The 12,135-nt window shown below is 35.8% G+C and overlaps 1 non-coding gene across 1 annotated transcript; it reads left to right on the plus strand.

Annotated features, from left to right (window-relative positions):
- Nucleotides 1–1,351: 1,351 nt before the first annotated feature.
- On the plus strand, nucleotides 1,352–1,455 carry LOC130868709 (U6 spliceosomal RNA). The gene has a single exon (XR_009056535.1). It is a non-coding gene; the product is annotated as a U6 spliceosomal RNA (small nuclear RNA).
- The last annotated feature ends 10,680 nt before the right edge of the window (nucleotides 1,456–12,135 follow it).

A 12,135-nucleotide genomic window follows, 5' to 3' on the forward strand; every position in this document is an offset into this window, starting at 1 on the left:
TAGTGTATCTCCTAATGCAATAAGAACCCAGAGGTTTGGGACATTCCTAGTTACTAGATAACTTTTACTAAAAAATAATAATGTACTATAATCAACTCATTAGCTGTTTTTCATTATTTCATTTCATCCACGTCCTCTCAGTATCTTAGGTCCTGTTAGCTCAAAAAGCCCTCTTTATATATGTAAGGCTGCCTTTTTAAACAAACATGGTAAGATTAAAATATTCCTAAAACACATGAACAAAGAAATACAAATCTTCTTTGGTCAGATTATTTATATTTGGAGTGTATTTCCGAAAAAAAATGTTTATTTGTGTGGTTCTAATGTCTGCTGATACTTATAAATGAAACACCTAATATTATTCCCTTGTCGGAAAATGTTGGGATGCAAAATAGTACAGACATTTTATAAAACCATTTGGCAGTTTCTCATAGGTATAACCTCACCATTGGCATCCTGCTTCCAGATGAAATGAAAATTAATGTTCACACAAAAACCTGAGCACGGCTGATGACAGTAGCTTTAGTCATAATATCTCCAAAGTGTAGATAACTAAATTTTCCCTTGCTGGTGAATGGGAAAATGGATAAAATATTGTGCATAAGAAAATTGGCCAGAAATAACTGAAAAAAAAAGCTCCTGATATAAACAAATGGATGGATGCATTTATTTATTAGACCAGCGCTTCTAATATAGGGGTTGTGACACCTTTGGCAAATCTCTATCTCCAAATTTATTTACATTATAATTAATAACAATAGCAAAATTACATCTATGAAGTAGCAACAAAAAATAATTTTATGGTTGGGAGTCACCACACCGTGAGGAACTGTATTAAAGGGAAGAGTTGAGAACCACTGTACTGGCCTAAGAGACAAAGGGTAGACTCAAAAGATATATACTGTAGGATTCCATTTACATAACATTCTTGCCAAGTCAAAATTATAATAACAGAAAAGAGACTATTGCTTAACAGGCAGTGTAGGCTTGGGGGGAAGGAGGTAGAGCACAAATGGGCAGCTGGCCGAAATTATTTAAAACAACACACAGGGCAGGAAACCCTGACTGCTCTTAGGACTGGAGAGGGAGGGGGAGAGGGAGTGGGGGAGTGGGAGGGAAATGGGAGGAGGGCGGGGGGTGGAAATTTTTAATAAATAAATTTTAAAAAGAACATAAACAAATAACACTTTTGTCTTTTACTGTGATGGAAGCTTTTGAATACTGTGTGTTTGTGAAACTCAACAGAGATAGAACCTAGCAAAACAAATTTTACTATATGTAAAATATACTTCAGTTTTCTTAATTGAAAAAAAAAAAAAAAACCTAAGGTAGGTAAAAGAACTCCAGGAATGCTCACTTTGGCAACAGCATATACTAAAATTGGAAAGTTTACACAGATTAACACAGTCCTTGTGTAAGCATGAAATGCAAATTCATGAATCTTTTCATGTTTTTAAAAGGAACTCAAGGAATCCATCTACGACACTAAAGCACTTTATTGCTCATCCCAGTACATTTAGTTTGTGTTTCGTCTTTACTTAGCCTCGTTGTCCCTGTCACATCTGCAGCTGGAGCAGACAGAACTCTCCAGAATGTATTTCTTTTTGCAGAACCCGATTGCTGTGGGCAGAGCCTCCAGCTAGGACCTAGAGAAAAAAATCTAAGGGCTGCCAGAATTTCTTAGAACCAGATATCCAATGTAGTCTTTGAATGGTTAGGTGGCCAGAAATTCTCATGCTACTTGACAATTTAAAGACGGCTAGAGTAAAACACAACAGGATTACCAATGTTTAGTGCTATCCCACACTGACTACTAAGAACCTTGTTCCATCAAGTGAGGAACTATTTGGTTTATGTGCCCTGCGATTATATGACAGAGGTTCTGTGGCAGTACTCAAAGGGCTACATTGAGTATCTTTTCTTTATTGTCAATGTTGTTTTATTTTTAGACAGTTCCATACTATGTACCATGCAATGTGTTGTGATCTTATTTCCCACCCCTATTATCATACCTCTGAACTCCTCCTTTTCATCAACCAGTCCCCCTACACACAGGAGTTCAGAGGGATGGTAATGTCAAAGCACTAATCCCCATCCTTTCCCTCTTCTGCTATGTCCCATGGGCATTAGAAGTAACATAGGTATTCCATTCAGGGTTGAACACTAAGCAGTCCACATTCTCAGCACTTTGAGCAGAGTTACTGACTACTACAAAACAGAGCTCCTCTGTCCAAGACTAAGAACTTCCCTGATCTATGGGTATGGTCATAATTTCTTAGAAGGCAATTTGATAACATGTCCATTTTGAAAACTATAGTAGTAGATTCCTCCCTAGAGCCTATGACCTCCCAAGCCATAGGCATTTGTCTGGGTTTTCAGTACCTAAGATGCTCATCCCTTGTCATGGAATGGATTTAAAATCCAATCAAAAAACAGTTGGTTACTCCCCAAACAACCATGTCACTATTCAATAAGTGAGTATATCTTTTCAGGAATATTAGAATTATAGCTTCAGGGACCACAGCTGAGAAAAACATGTTAATGATATTTCTTCACTAACAACCTAAATAGCATTTTCTGATGCTCTAAACATTAGCTGGCAGAAATGGAGCTCCCAGCTCAGTTCCAGCTTGATTTTTTCAATATCCTGTAATCAAATAAATGTGATATCTTTAGCAATGAGATCTTATCTTTTAGTCCTTGTGAGTAAACAAGAACAATGACAATACTCTGGTCAACAATTATAGGGAATTATTCTGTACCTAACACTGGGATTTTCATTTACAAACTATGATTTCTGGGTTCAGCATTTTGCACCCATACATGATAAGAATGTTCCAAACTGTTTTTGAAGTATGTTTTTCTTAGCTTACAAAGTAGTAAGTTTCTATGGTTTTTTCATAAATTCTTAGATTTCTTCCCTACTACACCTATCCCCCATTATCCTGCCCATTTCTGTTTAAACCTTTCTACATATAATATCGCCCATACTATTATATGCCAGATATTTTAATATCCCACTACCAAAATGCTTCCTCTGATGGCTTCTCTCAAGATTGCCATAATGCTTCTTCTGGTGGCTTCCTGAGTTCTTTAGACAATCACTCCAACTTACCCTCAAAATTCAAAACTTAAAAACTAGGATATGCATATAAGAAAGAACATATAATATAAGGATCTGTGTTAGTATATAATATCAGTATAATAGTATAATATGTAATAGTATAATATATAATAGTATTTATCCATTTCCCTAAAACGTTTGTGATTTCATTTTTCTTTAGTGGTGAGTAGAATTGTACTTCTTATGTGCCATGTTTCCATTTTCTACTCAGCCAGGAGGCATGGTGGTGCACACCTTTAATCCCAGCACTTAGGAGGCAGAGGCAGGCGGGTTTCTGTGCATTTGAGATCAATCTGGTATACAGAGCAAGCTCCACGACAGCCAGGGACACACAGAGAAACCTTGCTTCAGAAAAAAAAAAGAATTCCCATTTTCTAATCACCATTTGATAGACATGTAAGCTGATTCCATTTCCCAACTACTGTAACTAGTGCAACAACAAATATAGATGTGCAACTATCAATATAGTAAGATACAGAATCCTTTGCACATATCTATCCAGGTGATGTGGGATTTCCTTCTGTATTCTGTGAATACCATTGGATAATAAAGAAGCTGTTTTGGGCCTATGATAAGGTAGAGCAGATCTAGGTGGGGAAAGAAGGTGGAGTTAGGGAAAAGCCATGTAGCCCCACCAGAGACAGATGCTGGAACTTTACACAGTAAGCCACAGCTATGTGGTGATACACAGATTAATGGAGATGAGATAGTTAGGATATATGAGTTGACCAAAAATATGCTTAAGCTATTGGCCAAACAATATTGCAAATAATATGGTTTCTGTGTGATTATTTCAGGGCTGAGAAGCTGGGAACTAACTAGTGGCCTCTTACAACAAATTGGTGCCCAACATGGAGCTAGCTAAATCCACTTAAAACCTGAGGGGGCTTTAAAAGAAATTCTAGTCATTAAAAAACAAAGTTTAGTTGCATTTTTTTTCAAATGGGCTCTGCTTGCTGGTGACATGCTACAGCTCCTTTAAGAGAGGTCTTCCTAATTCAACAATAACAAAAAATGATAATATCACACTTGATAAAATAAATTGTTTCCCAAAGCAAAGATAGTGGAGAAGAGAAGGAACTCTCCATAATTCCAAACTTTCTCAATAGGAGAACTAAAGTTCTGTTTGTCTTCCAGGAAGTTCCTTCCTTCCAAAAGTTATTATCCACTTTATGTTTTACCATTCCCACCTATGAAGAAAATTCTAGTTAAGTCATTGATTTGATTTCAATAATTATATTGAAATATCATTTTGTAGATGTTTATCAAATGTTCATAACTGATATCTTATATCCAAATTTATGTTACTAATTACATTATTTCAGATTACTTTTTCTTAATTAACCTCTAAATCTGGGGATAGTTTCTCTCACATAATTATTCTATATTTCAGTATTAGTCCATGTAATCTATCTTAAATAATTTTTGGAAGTAAATTACCTATAAGTAAATATCAGTTAAATATATTTTTGAAGACCTTCATAGAATAAAGATAATTATTCTGAGTCTACGATCCAACACTGAACTGGATGCTCATAATGCAATAACTATGAAAGAACCCAGGGCTTAAAACAAGCCACTGTGTCAATAAGATGTTACCAGCTTGCTCCATAGAACAAGGCGCACCAACAATTGAAGCTCACACAAGCTTTGGAAAGCTATGGTCCAAGCTAAACTATCAACTATCTCCCTTGAAAGATGTCTCCATATAAAATGACATCTCAACTTCCCAACCAACTCCATTCTGCTCCTACTAACATTTTCAAAATGCAAAAAGACCATCATGGATCATTTCTTGTCATATTGGATGCTTTTTGAAAGAGATAGTAAGACTGGCAAATGGCCCCTAAAAATCTATTAAATAAATCTATCAACAAAATGCAGAATAAGCGTGAAAAATAATGAACCATTGCTGAATGAGGCAGATGGCTTGGCAACCCTAAAAGACTAATATCAAAACAAACATTCATTTGAGTCTTCATCAAGCTTCACTAAATTAGTATGTGAATTCAAACATTTGTCTTTTACTGTTTCTTTCCCAGTGATAGGATCTGTATGAGTAAGGACCACCAGCAAGAAGAGGAGGAAATGTTAACCAAAGAAAAGAGTACTTGTGAGTGATGCTGACACTAAGCCTTATGGTATCATAATAGAAACTATTGGAGACCTTCCATCTATACCTCAAAGACCTAAGGACATATCTGAGTTCTTTCCTCGTGTGTAATTATCCATAATTAACACCCCAAGTTTCTCAAACTTTGCCATTATATTCTCCTTGTACTGAAGTAGAATAACTGCCATGCGTTCGGTGAGTTGATCTTTAGTGGTAAATGTACTCACAAACACGAAAAACACATTTTAGGTTATATAAAAGTTCACAGAGAAGTGTATATTGTGGGGAGAAAACATCAATCTTGTTCATAAAATAAGTAATACAGTCACATTAAAAAACACATCTTTGCAAAATTTCAACATATAGAAATCTGGCCACTAAACTATGCAAAGAATATAGTAAAGATGTATGTGTGTATCCCACAAGATTCACTTAGGCTCCCACAATCACACACACACACACACACACACACACATTGCTCAGGATATTAAATACTTATAAAAGACCACAGATTATAATTCATAGTTTAAAGGGGAAACTACTGTGAAAGCAAGGATTTGTCATTGACTCAGAAAAAGTCCATGATAATCTTTTTTTGAAGTGACTCATTATGAAAATAGAATATATTCAAAACACATCAATAGAATATGTGAGCAGTATTAAAGGTAAATTAAGACTGGTTTTAATCTCTTTTGGGGGCTGTCAATCAAAAAAATTCCTATAACTTTCTAGTTATCACATAGAACTCACAGTCCTAATGAAAAGAAATACAACAATACATAAGCATATCCTAATGGTGCATGATATGAAGTTGTCTTCAGTGAATTCATATTTTTAATTAAATAAGAGCCAGGTTACTGAAAAGCCTCTTCCCAAAATCCAGGTTGTGTTTGTGTACTATAATCTGGGACTCAAAATCTGAAAGACTCATTGGGTGACTATTTAAGGTGTTTGAGCAACTGGGTAAAAAAGAAAGAAAAGAGAAGTTTTTCTTCAGATTTTTTTCAGTATTTTTGCTTATTTATTTATTGCCTTTGAAACAGACTCTCAGTGTGTGTAGAAGTCATGCAGATTCATCTCAAATCTTTATCCCTCAGATACCAGCTTCTTGAGTTCTAGAAATACAGACATCTTCCACTACACTTAATTGTTTATGTTCATTCTTTAAAATTAAATACATTAATACTGAGATATCTAAAATCACCTCAGTGTACAACAATTGAGCAGTATTTATATATGTTCTGGCTCATCTGCTTAGTACAATGCCATTTGTGATGTGTCTTAGCGGAATGAAAAAGCAAAAGAGAGAGGTCATTTCAGAACATGTGTGGAGTAGTCATTAAGTAATGTTTGCCAAATTTTTGTGGTTCTTCTCGTCTCAGCAGACAGTATGATGATGCTTCACGGCCCATATGAGCAGTAATTTGGGGCAATAAGTTGTATGTAGAATTGGTATCTGTCACTTCAAACCAGAACATTTCATTTCTGGTATGAAAGCCTTCAGGGCTTTTTTCCACTCGGCCACAGCAACTTCCAAAACAACAGCTTCTTGTTAGCCTAAGTACAGTGCTGAGAAAATGGCTCTATGGAGCAAAGCACTTGACATGCCTGTGATGACTTGAAACATGAGTGTACTGCTTAAAGTCCTATCGATTTCAAGGTTGGGAATTAGATCATCATGTACTAACATATTTTCTAACAATAATAAACTATTTACATTATCATTCATGGAAAATTTTACACAGAAGCAAATATACTAATATGTTAATGCAGGGTACATATCTTTGGGTGAATCATGGATGAATCTTTATCAACATTCTGAAGTTTCCATCTTTTCACAATGTCCATATAAATTCACATTTGAAAAAAATACTTTCTATGCTTCTACATGGTAAGACATATTATAGAGATAAAATCTTTTCATTGGCTTCCTTATTTTCTAATTAGGTAAATTAGACCAGCTTCTACCATACAGCTCTCCCAAAAAATGAAATACACCTCTTCAAGGATCACTAAACCTTCTGTTTGTTATTCTTTGTATGAATTCCAGGACAGCCATGGTTACATAGAGAAACCCTATGTAGAAAAACTGAAAAATAAAAATAATAAATAAATAACCCCCATATGTCCTGTCAAATGAAGAAGTTACTTCCTTATTTTAATTTTTAAGTGTCTAAGGTATCTTCTGCATATAGAATTAAAAGCAAAAGCCTGAAATTCAGAAGGTTTTTTTGTGTTAGCTCTATTTCTTATGGAACTAATAAAGGAGGCATTAATAGATAAAAGCCTTTTCCTCTAGATACCAATTGTGTTACATCGATTACAACGTAAAGCTCAAGTGTATAGACATTCACTTGACAGCTACTAAACAAGACAGCATGAACAAGAGTAATCTAATATATACTAATTTCAGCAAAGAAAATAAATGTTTGTGGGAGGGGGAATTTAAAGTGGCATTTAAATATAAGTACTACTGTAAGTATTATTTCACTGTAAGTTCCCACTGTTTCATACAATGCTGTGCACACAGTAAATAGTCAAGTGGTTTAGTGGAAAGAACATTGCATTAAAAGGCAACAGGCCTGGGTTTTTGCTCCAACTTCACTAATATGTAATTAGCTAGATTTTTAATCTATCATTTTATCCATTTCCTCATCAGTAAGTTGGGAATAAAATATACATTGTTTGCCTCAGATACAAATAGTGATATGATGAAGACAATGAATGTTTTATATAAAGTTATAAAGAATTCTTCAAATGATAAATTTATCTCCTTTTTTTATAATCTTGCTGCACAAAGAAAAAAAACTCTCTTACAAGATTTCATCTTACCTTCCCTAAGATCAATAATAATCAAACCCTACATGCTTCTATAAGTGAATCTTGGGACATGAACTACTTAGATGTTAATAAATCAAAGATATGGAGGTCTGCTCTTCATGCTACTTGAAATTCCTACTTGCTACAATTTTTAAAACAGTCTCTTTTCTGAAAATCAAACCAAGGTCATTACTTAGGGTTTTGACAATTAGCATAGTACTCGAAATAGAAAGTTTTAGTTATTTTCCTTTAACACAGAGTATTGCTGCTAGTAGACTCTAAATAATCTCTTTTCATTTCTACCTGGTGTGGCAGAAAGGCATTGGGAAGGGCTAAAGGTAACAAAGACTCAAAGACATCTGGACTAAAATCTAAGTAGGCCAACGATACTTAAGTGCTGATTCCTTGAAAATGTTCACCAAGACCTACTTTGCTTTAAACCAGGAATCATCAGACTTTTTCTGATGACTCTGAATTGCCAAAGTAATGTTGGAGGTATCATAAATTATATTGTACAGCAGTTGTAATAAAAACCACATGATACTGGCACACATATACACAGAGAGAGGAGGGGAAGACGAATGACTGGATGGGGTGGAGTGGAGTAGCACAGCATGGAAGGGCATGGTGTGGCATAGTGCAGAATGGGATAGGATTGGATAGAGTGGAATAAACTCACTCAGCTAAGTACCAAAGTCATACACTGGAAAACAAATTGCCTTTTACAGGTAGTTCGGAGGGGTGCAACATCTATTTAGAGAAAACTGAGATTAGATCCCTATCTCTTCTTACCTGGTACAAAAACCAAGCCAAAGACAGAGGGATTAAGCAGATGTTCAGTGATTGATGATGCCTGCTGCTCTTGTAGAGATTCTGGTTTTAGTTTCCAGCACCTACGTGGCAGCTCAAAAGCATGCTTAGTGCCACTTCCACAGGATCTGGTGCCCTCTTCTGGCCTCCACAGGCACTGAGTATGAATATGGTCCATATACACAAGGGCAAAACACTCACACACATACAAAAAAACTTAAAAGTGAACCAAAAACATTAATGTAAGGCCTGAAACTTTGAAACTACTAGAGGAAAATATTTCAAAGTATAGGATGGGCAATGACCTTCTAAACAGGATGCCAATAACTCAGAAAATAATAGCAAGAAATGATAAATGGTATTGAATCAATTTCCAAAGCTCCTGCACAATAAAAGAAACAGAGTAAAGGGACAGCCTTCAATTTGAGGAAATCTTTGCATATACTTATCCAGTCAAGGATCTATAAATGACTTAAAAAATCAAATGCCAAATAAGCAAATAATACTATCAATAAATGGACAAATGAACTGAAGAGACATTTCCCAAAAATGTACAAGTAGACAGTAAATACATTTAAAAAGTCCAATCGTCACATTTTTCATCACGTTTCATCAAAAATGAAATACTATTTATAGAAAAATGGAGCTTGAGACCATAATGTTAAGTAATACAAGCCATATTAATACAAGTTTCACACGTTTTCTATATTAGGAGGAATCTAGATTTTAAAAATCTCAAACATGAAAGTAGAAGGGGAAATTATTTGTGTAAATGAAGAGAATGGTGATAGGGTAGGAAGAACAATATAGGGTAATATAAAATAAATGTGACCAAAATATATGCACTATGGAAACACCAACGAAGCCCATTCTTTCGTACAATTAAAATATTCCAATAAGCTGGGCATGGTGATAATTGTCTATAATCCTACCTATTTGAGAAGTTTAACACAAGATCATTTGTGTCCAGGACTTTTGGGCTATTCCAACCAGTATATATACTATATGTGGCATCAATATGCTAACTTTCTAGAGAAAGGGAGCCATCAGGCTGCCTAAAGAGGGATGGATTGTCCAGGTTGCTAATGGACAGGTTAAAATATGCCAATAGAAAGAACTTCAATAAACTTTTAAGGTAATATAAAATTTAATGAAAAGAAACAGTTAACAAAAATCATCAAAATTACTAAAGCCTTAGCTATACTAGAAAAGAAGAGATTGGATATTCAAATAGCAAAATCAGAGACAAAAAGGGAGACAAATGATGCCACCAAAGGCAAAAGGTTCACGGAGTACATTAGGGATATATATATATATATGATCCTACAGAAACTAGTAAGTTGCTGGACACATTCTTCTTAATAAGACAGAATCGTGAAGAAATAGAGTCTGAACAAATAATATTAAGTAACAAGACTAAATCAGTAAAATGCATCCTATCAAAAAATATCTTCTGGAGAAAGTGGGAAGTACTCTACAACACATGGTCACAGGAGAACACTTCCTACGTATAACCCCAGCAGCACAAACACTAAGGACATCATTGAATAAATGGGACCTCCTGAGACTGAGAAGCTTCTGTAAAGCAAAGGACACTGTCACTAAGACAGAAAGGCAACCCACTGACTGGGAGAAGATCTTCACCAACCCCGCAACTGACAAAGGTCTGATATCCAAAATATACAAAGAACTCAAGAAATTAGACCGTAAAAGGTTAATCAATCCAATTATAAAATGGGGCACTGAGCTGAACAGAGACTTTTCAACAGAAGAAGTTCAAATGGCCAAAAGACACTTAAGATCGTGCTCAACTTCCTTAGCAATCAGGGAAATGCAAATCAAGACAACATTAAGATACCATCTTACACCGGTCAGAATGGCTAAAATCAAAAACACCAATGATAGCCTTTGCTGGAGAGGTTGTGGAGAAAGGGGCACTCTCATCCATTGCTGGTGGGAATGCAAACTTGTGCAACCACTTTGGAAAGCAGTGTGGCGGTTTCTCAGGAAAGTCGGGTTCAACCTACCTCTCGACCCAGCAATACCACTATTGGGAATATACCCAAGAGATGCCCAAACATACAACAAAAGCATATGCTCAACTATGTTCATAGCAGCATTGTTTGTAATAGCCAGAACCTGGAAACAACCTAGATGTCCTTCAATGGAAGAATGGATGAAGAAAGTATGGAATATATACATATTAGAGTACTACTCAGCAGTAAAAAACAATGACTTCTTGAATTTTGCATACAAATGGACGGAAATTGAAAACACTATCCTGAGTGAGGTAAGCCAGACCCAAAAAGAGGAACATGGGATGTACTCACTCATATTTGGTTTCTAGCCATAAATAAAGGACATTGAGACTATAATTCGTGATTCTAGAGAAGCTAAATAAGAAGGTGAACCCAAAGAAAAACATATAAGCATCCCCCTGAATATTAACCTTCATCAGACGATGAAAGAAGACAGAGACAGAGACCAACATTGGAGCACTGGACTGAAGTCTCACGATCCAAAGGAGGAGCAGAAGGAGAGTGAGCACGAGCAAGGAACTCAGGACTGCGAGGGGTGCACCCACACACTGAGGCAATGGGGATGTTCTATCGGGAACTCACCAAGGCCAGCTGGCCGGGGACTGAAAAAGCATGGGACAAAACCGCTCTCGCTGAACATAATGGACAATGAGGACTACTGAGAACTGAAGAACAATGGCAATGGGTTCTTGATCCTATTGCACGTAATGGCTTTGTGGGAGCCCAGGTAGTTTGGATGCTCACCTTAATAGACCTGGATGGAGGTGGGTGGTCCTTGGACCTCCCACAGGGCAGAGAAACCTGCTTGCTCTTTGGGCTGAGGAGGAAGGAAGACTTGATTGGGGGAGGGGGAGGGAATGGGAGGTGGTGGCGGGGAAGAGGCAGAAATCTTTAATAATTAAATAAATTAATTAATAAAAAAAAAGAGAAAAGAAAATATCTTCTGACCAGATAGTTTCATATTGAATCCCATCAAGCTTGTGAAGAACTAATACCAATTTTTCTCCAGTTATTCTGAAATATTAGTAAAGGCATTCTTCTAAACTCATTACATGAAGTTAAATCCCTGGTGAAGATGAATACAAAAATTTTCAACACAGCATTCAAATCTTCAGCAAATCAAATACAATATGATATATTAACAGAATCAAGTAAAAATATCATATAAACATCTCAACAGAAACATTAAAAGCATTGGGTAAAATTCATCGTTCTTTTTTAATAGAAGT

This window comes from Chionomys nivalis, chromosome X (assembly GCF_950005125.1).
Source record: "Chionomys nivalis chromosome X, mChiNiv1.1, whole genome shotgun sequence".
NCBI lineage: Eukaryota > Metazoa > Chordata > Mammalia > Rodentia > Cricetidae > Chionomys > Chionomys nivalis.